Raw genomic sequence first — 6,000 nt, 5'->3', positions numbered from 1 at the left:
TGCATTGGAACGATTTAGAGCATGGGGCTACCAGCTACTGGATACAGGGCTCAAACCACCTCTCAGTCATGTGGTGTGTTAGTGGTGTGTTTGGGTCTGTGCTAGCTATGGACGCAGACTCCTTGTCCTGTCCTCTTCCTCTAAACTGCGCAAGGGAAAGTCAAAGGAGTTGATTTGCTTTTCCCTTGTCCGGCATGGGATTATGGAAAATGATCATGGAAGTAACGGCCATGCAGGGGGTTCCCAGTGTCTCTTCTTTTAGGCCCTAGGTCCTCCGGTGCTGACGTGTTGCTTTCACGCCTCCTCTCAGACTTGTGGGAAGTGATAGGGCACATGGTGGCGCATGTCTGTGCTTGGAGGGGTTCTCAGAGCCCCTGGTGCTGGTGGAGGGGGATGTCACTTCAGTGGGTTTTCCAGTATAGGCATACCTCAGGTAGGGGGTTGCCTTTGATGTCGGCTATCCGGGATGGATTGCTTTGCCCCGCTTTGTGACAGTACTCTGCCCTTTTGACGCCAGCCTGGTGGCTCCTCTGTCGGCTGAGGGGGCCATAGTCTGCTGGACTTCTGGCCTGTCCAGTATCTTCCTTTTGATAGGTCAAATCTTTTTGTGGGCTGACAAGCATGCTGTTATATTGTGGCGCAGGCCTGTTTCAACGTCCTGTGATTTCCCTCTGGTGCAAGTGCAGTGACTGGCGGTTTTCCCTGGCTCCTCGTCTCTATCTTCTCGGAGGTGTATGGGACCGGTGGGGTTCGGCTTCCTGGGTAATGGGCTCCTTCTGGAGGGGGTATCAGTTGCCGTTCCTGTCTCCTCCTGTCCAGGTTTGCATGGTTAGGACTTTGGTACCCAGCTCACGGTCCAAGTAGTTGCCCATGGGATCCGTTCTCTCCGAACGGTTGTTGTGGGTTATCGTCTTGCCCGTTCCTCTCCCTGTTCAGGGTCAAGTTTTCTACTTGCGGGTGTTCCTGGTCCCTATGCCTTCTAGGATGTGTCACCTGCTTATGGGTCTCAAGACCCTGCACTGCTTGTCCGGACGTCTGGGGAGAGCGTACTCTGGATGTTGTGCAGGGGGGGCGCTTGCTGGCTGTTCTGGGCTGGGTTCTCAGAAGGCAGTATGTCTCGACTCACCTGTTGCTGAAGTTACGGGGCACGTGGCGTCTTGCATGTTTTCCAGTTCCTTGAGCCTGTCTTCGGTTACGTCTCCTGGTGTCTTATACTCTCTCCCACTGGCTCCCGACATCTCGGCTTTCGTAGTTTTGTTTTCAGTGTCCCCAGCGCTGCGAGTGTCCCTGCTATGGTGGCGGGGGGTTTCAGGTCTACAGGCTGAGGTGTGCATGGTCCTTCCTCCTGTGACCTCTCCTACTACCAACACCAGCAGAAAGGGTATACATTGGGGGTCCTCTCAGCTCAAGGGTTGTGAGATCTGGGGAGAGCCGGTGATCATCCAATTGGCAAGAGTTGTGCCATTGTGCAAGCTCTGGTGTGCTTCGAGGAGTTGCTGGACGGTCGGCGGTTTTTGGTCCGATCGGACAATACGACGGCCTTGGCATATGTGAACTACAAAAGGGGTTCCGGCTGTTCCTTGAATGCTCTGGCAGCGCTGATAGGCACCTGGGAGGAATCTCATCTGGTGTATCTGCTGGCCTCACGTATCAGAAGGGTGGACAATGTTCAAGCGGATCTTCTCAGACGCCGGTTTTCACTCCTCTGCAGAACTGGTCCTGTTGGCGCAGGTCTTTGCGGTGACCTGTGTCAGATTAGGGTCCTTGGGTCTAGACCTGTTTGCATCCCCGGCCTCAGCAGAAGTTCCCCTCTTCTGCTCTCGGTTTCAGGTTGAGGGGATTGGGGGATGGACTCCCTCTCTGTACAGTGGCCTTGGGGTTTTCCTTTATGCCTTTCCGCCTATTCCCCTTCTGCCCCGGGTGGTTTGGCGCATCTGAGTGTCCAGGGTGACTGTGTTGTTGTTAGCTCTGTTCTGGTGCCGCCGGAGTTGGCTCCCCTCTCTGTTGGAGCTTCGTTCCTAGGAACCTTGGCTGGTTCCGAGGTGGCCGTGTCCCCTTCAAGGGGATCTGCGGTTAGAATTCCACCGGATGCAATGGGCGGTGTGGCTATTGCTCAGTCTAGGTTGATATCTCAGGGGTTCTCAGATCCTGTAGTTGAGTCTAAATGGATGCTCTTAGACCCTCCACTCTGAAGGTGTTAGGCAGACATTGGGGCCATTTCCGAGACTGGTATGGGCAGTCTGAGATCCCTCCCCTGCGTTCTGGCCTCTGATATCCTTCGGTTCCTCCAGGAGGGGTTTTGACAGGGGCCTGGCAGTTTTTCCAGGCTTCGCTCTCAGCGGGCCTCCATGAAATTCCTTTTGGGGGACTCTGACGGTCACTTGGATGGGGAGGTGTTGGTGGGGAAGTTGATCCAGGGTTTTTCTTCTTCCCTTCCTTGTGCTGATAAAGGGTTTTCCTTTTGGGATCTCCCTCTTGTATTACGGTTCCTTCACGGGCCTCCTTTTGAGCCCATTTCCGAGATTGATATCAAACATCTTACACTGAAATCTGCTTTTCTTATTGCCCTCACTTCTGCCCGTAGGCTTGGGGAGATTGGGGCTCTCTTATGTCACGCTCCTTTCCTGAGGGTGCTGCCAGACTCGGTGGTGCCGGGGTGTGGTCCGAAGTTTCTCCCTTCAGTTGTCTCTCGGGTTTCACACCTCTCAGGGTCTGGTTCTCCCTGACTTCTTTCATGATCCAAGAACGCCTGAGGAGGTGGCTCGGCTTAACATTGATGTCCGGCGGGACGCGTTGGAGTATTTGGCTTGGTTTGCCTTTTCCACCAATCTGATAGTCTTCTGATTGCTTGTGGTCTGGCTGGGGCTGGGCATAACGCATCTGTGGTTTCCATTTTCCGGTGGTTCCGGGTTGTGATCTCTAGGGCCTATGTGGCTTCTGGCCTGCCTGTGCCTGCGCACAATCAGGGGCGGTCTACCAGGGGTTTCGCGGCTTCCTGGCCCGATGTAAGGAGGGTTTTTCTCTGCAAGAGATTTGTATGGCTGCCGCCTTGGCTGGTCTAGGCATTTTCATCAACCGCTATGGGTTGAGTTTCTCCCACTCGGGGGTTGGTTCCTTCGTGGTTGGAGTTTTTTGTCTGTGGGGATGTGATTTAAGAGTTATTGTGGGTGTGTTTTGCTGCACTGTTTTTGGCTCTGTCTCATTGGGACCTTTTCCCCGTTGATGCTTTGGTATACCTCATGAAGTAAGTACTGGGACGAGGAAGAGTGGACGTGGAGCTAATGCTCTGATTACTTACCGGTAATCTTCATTACTCCTAGTCCTACTCTTCCTCGTCACAGTACTGACGACCCTCCTCACCCTCCCTGCGGGGAAGGTCCCATGCTCCGGCTTGGTAATATGAAACTGAGTGACATGGATGTGGGGGAGGAGTTATAGGGATTTAAAGAAATAGAAGAAGGTCCTGTGTCGGAGGCGGGTACTGTGACGAGGAAGAGTAGGACTAGGAGTAATGAAGATTACCGGTAAGTAATCAGAGCATGCCCATACTACGCATGCTGAAAAGTTGGTGGAAGCGAATACATGACTTGGTGCGTCACTCATCTCCCTCGGGGTTTAGGAGTAGGACATAGGGGATCTGGAACATTAGTCATTTCCCTGTCTATGCCCATCCCCCACGTCACAGAAGACTGACTTCTGTTGGCATCAACACCACCTCCCGCCCCGAACGCTAGTTGGCTAATTGAACCATCAGATTTTACTCATCCTTCTCTGCAAATGGATACTACTGTGATACGTCATTACACGGCGGCCCTCTACTATTGGTTGAACTTTCCATCCATCAATACCTCTCACGGCGACTGGGTCACTTAAGTTAACAGAAATAAATAAATAAGAGAGAAAATAGAAATGCGTATAAAGTAAAAGCAGCCGCGTCCAGCCTAACTTGCTAGCAGATAGGCACGCCAGTTGGGTGTCGTCATTAAAGAGATGACGATAAAGGTTAATGATTGGCTCCAAGACTCTACTGCTAGTGATGGGTATTCCATAGGGAGAGCTGAGAGGAGGACTAGGATGACCCTGGCGCAGCTGCCGAAAATAGGCGGGAACTTCCGTACTTACAGTCGTTTCTTCGGGCCAATCGCCTCTGCAAATAGACCGAATGGTCATGAATGCGCCCAATCACAACACGGCGATTGTTTTGACGCAGTTTTTATTTGGGAAGAATTGCTTACAATCGAAACTCGACCCCTTCCTTTATCTCATTGGACTAACCCACTCCGATTGACAATCCCAGCGGTCCAATTACGGGGGAAGTAGCGTTTTTTGGGTGAACGGGCTCGCCTATGGGCGAACTATGCGAGGGTGGAGTGACCGTTATGTGAAACTTATGGAAGGATTTCTTCGGGTAATTAAAATCAATCAATGAGTTATAACTAAAAAATAATAATGATCTTTCATATCGTATTTTTATTGGATACACGAGGCATACGCTGCTGCCTTCCCCTGAGTCCACGTATGAGCAGTCTGCCGTTGTTGCAAGCCATTACGTTGAATTTTTGTTTTGCCCAGTACGTTGGAGCACTCTCCTCGTCTTTTCGTCGGTGACTTCCAGTTTAATATTTACTCCACGTATTTGTCAACCCTCCATATTTAGGCAGAATACGCATTTTTTTACGAAGCCCTCCCTTTATGAATTTAAGGAAAAGGTCCTACCAATTTTACAATGTGTATGTACAGAGCTTTCGCGCTTGCTGTAGTTATGCCCGAAAAGGCCATCCAGTCCTGTTTTTTTCCACTTTGGATTCTGGGACTTGTAGTTTTCTATTTCCCATTTGAAATTTATGAAAACTACACAAGTCCCAGAATTGAAAGTAAACTGGATGGCATCACGCATGCGACGGTAAACTCGAGAGCTATGCATACAAAAAGATATCTCCTTGAATGGTCTGTGGAGTGTGTTATGGGCCCAGGGTAGGATGGACCCCCTCCTAGGTTGGCCAACTTTACAGAATGGGCTTTGCAGGACACTTTAGACGCGGTAGCGCATCACAAGCAGCCTGCAGTGCGCGCGTTTTCCTATGGTGTAATTTGTGTCCCTTGTTCCCCATCCACTTTTTTGGTAACATTAGTGGTAGATGGCATTTTTTTAACACATACACAGCACACACAAAAACGGTAGTGTTAGGTCTTAACATCAACCAGAAGTCAAGGACGATTAATGACACGGAATACCAAATAAGATGCAGAGCCAAATGTAACGTCGTGACAGCTTTACTAATTATCCGCAAACGGACTCCCAGAGGGGCGCCCCGCCCACACCATAGCACACGGGTCGCAGCCCACTCAAGCATGACAAAAGAAAGGAGACGGATCCTCATAGGGGTAATAACAATAGATATGGAACATTGCATCTCTCCTTTCCTTAACATATAAACTGGGGTTGTTAGTTCATCTCCTCTATCCATCTTGTTGACTTGCGTATTGTTCTCTGCAATGGGCTGCGTGCAGGTGGATGATCGCTTGTGATCATGCAATCACTGTCATCAGCGTCTCTGTATTCCGAGTCCATGTCGGATGACTCTTCTGCCCTTGTCAACTCAGTTCTTGCAGGGTTTCGGTCACCTTCAAAAGTTCGGAAGAATGAGGAGTTCCGTGTGATGGTGCCCTGTGTGCTTGCAGCGGTTATCGTTGACCCATGTATGTGAGTCACAGTCATTGGCTCTGGCTTGAAGGCTGGAGTATCTTTGGCATTTTGATTTTGCCGGGCCAGGACCTGGTCACCTATTTGGATGGAACTTGGTTTCGCATGTCTCCGGAGGTCCGCATATTCTTTCATCTTTGTTTTGCTCTCCTTGTCTTTTGCTCTTGCAGTGTCAATATAGGTGTTGGGAAGAGAGGCACAGGGATTATGGGCTAGCGTAGTTCTTACTACTCATCCAAACATCAGGGCGGACAGACATTCCCCCGTTGAGCTGTGAGGGGTGTTTCTGTATTGTC

General features: G+C 50.6%; 1 long non-coding RNA gene across 1 annotated transcript in view; it reads left to right on the top strand.

The window, feature by feature from the left end:
• The first annotated feature begins 4,132 nt into the window (after positions 1–4,132).
• Positions 4,133–6,000, top strand: part of LOC138526514 (uncharacterized) — a 48,511-nt gene continuing 46,643 nt past the window's right edge. The window contains exon 1 of the long non-coding RNA XR_011283598.1: positions 4,133–4,408. This is a non-coding gene — a long non-coding RNA (uncharacterized lncRNA). The remainder of the gene's footprint in view (positions 4,409–6,000) is intronic.

The sequence above is a fragment of the Ambystoma mexicanum genome, chromosome 7p (genome assembly GCF_040938575.1).
Source record: "Ambystoma mexicanum isolate Mex_15411 chromosome 7p, UKY_AmexF1_1, whole genome shotgun sequence".
NCBI classification, from domain to species: Eukaryota; Metazoa; Chordata; class Amphibia; order Caudata; family Ambystomatidae; genus Ambystoma; species Ambystoma mexicanum.
Note: the sequence above shows the minus strand (reverse complement) of the source record. Positions and strands in the feature narration are given on the sequence as shown.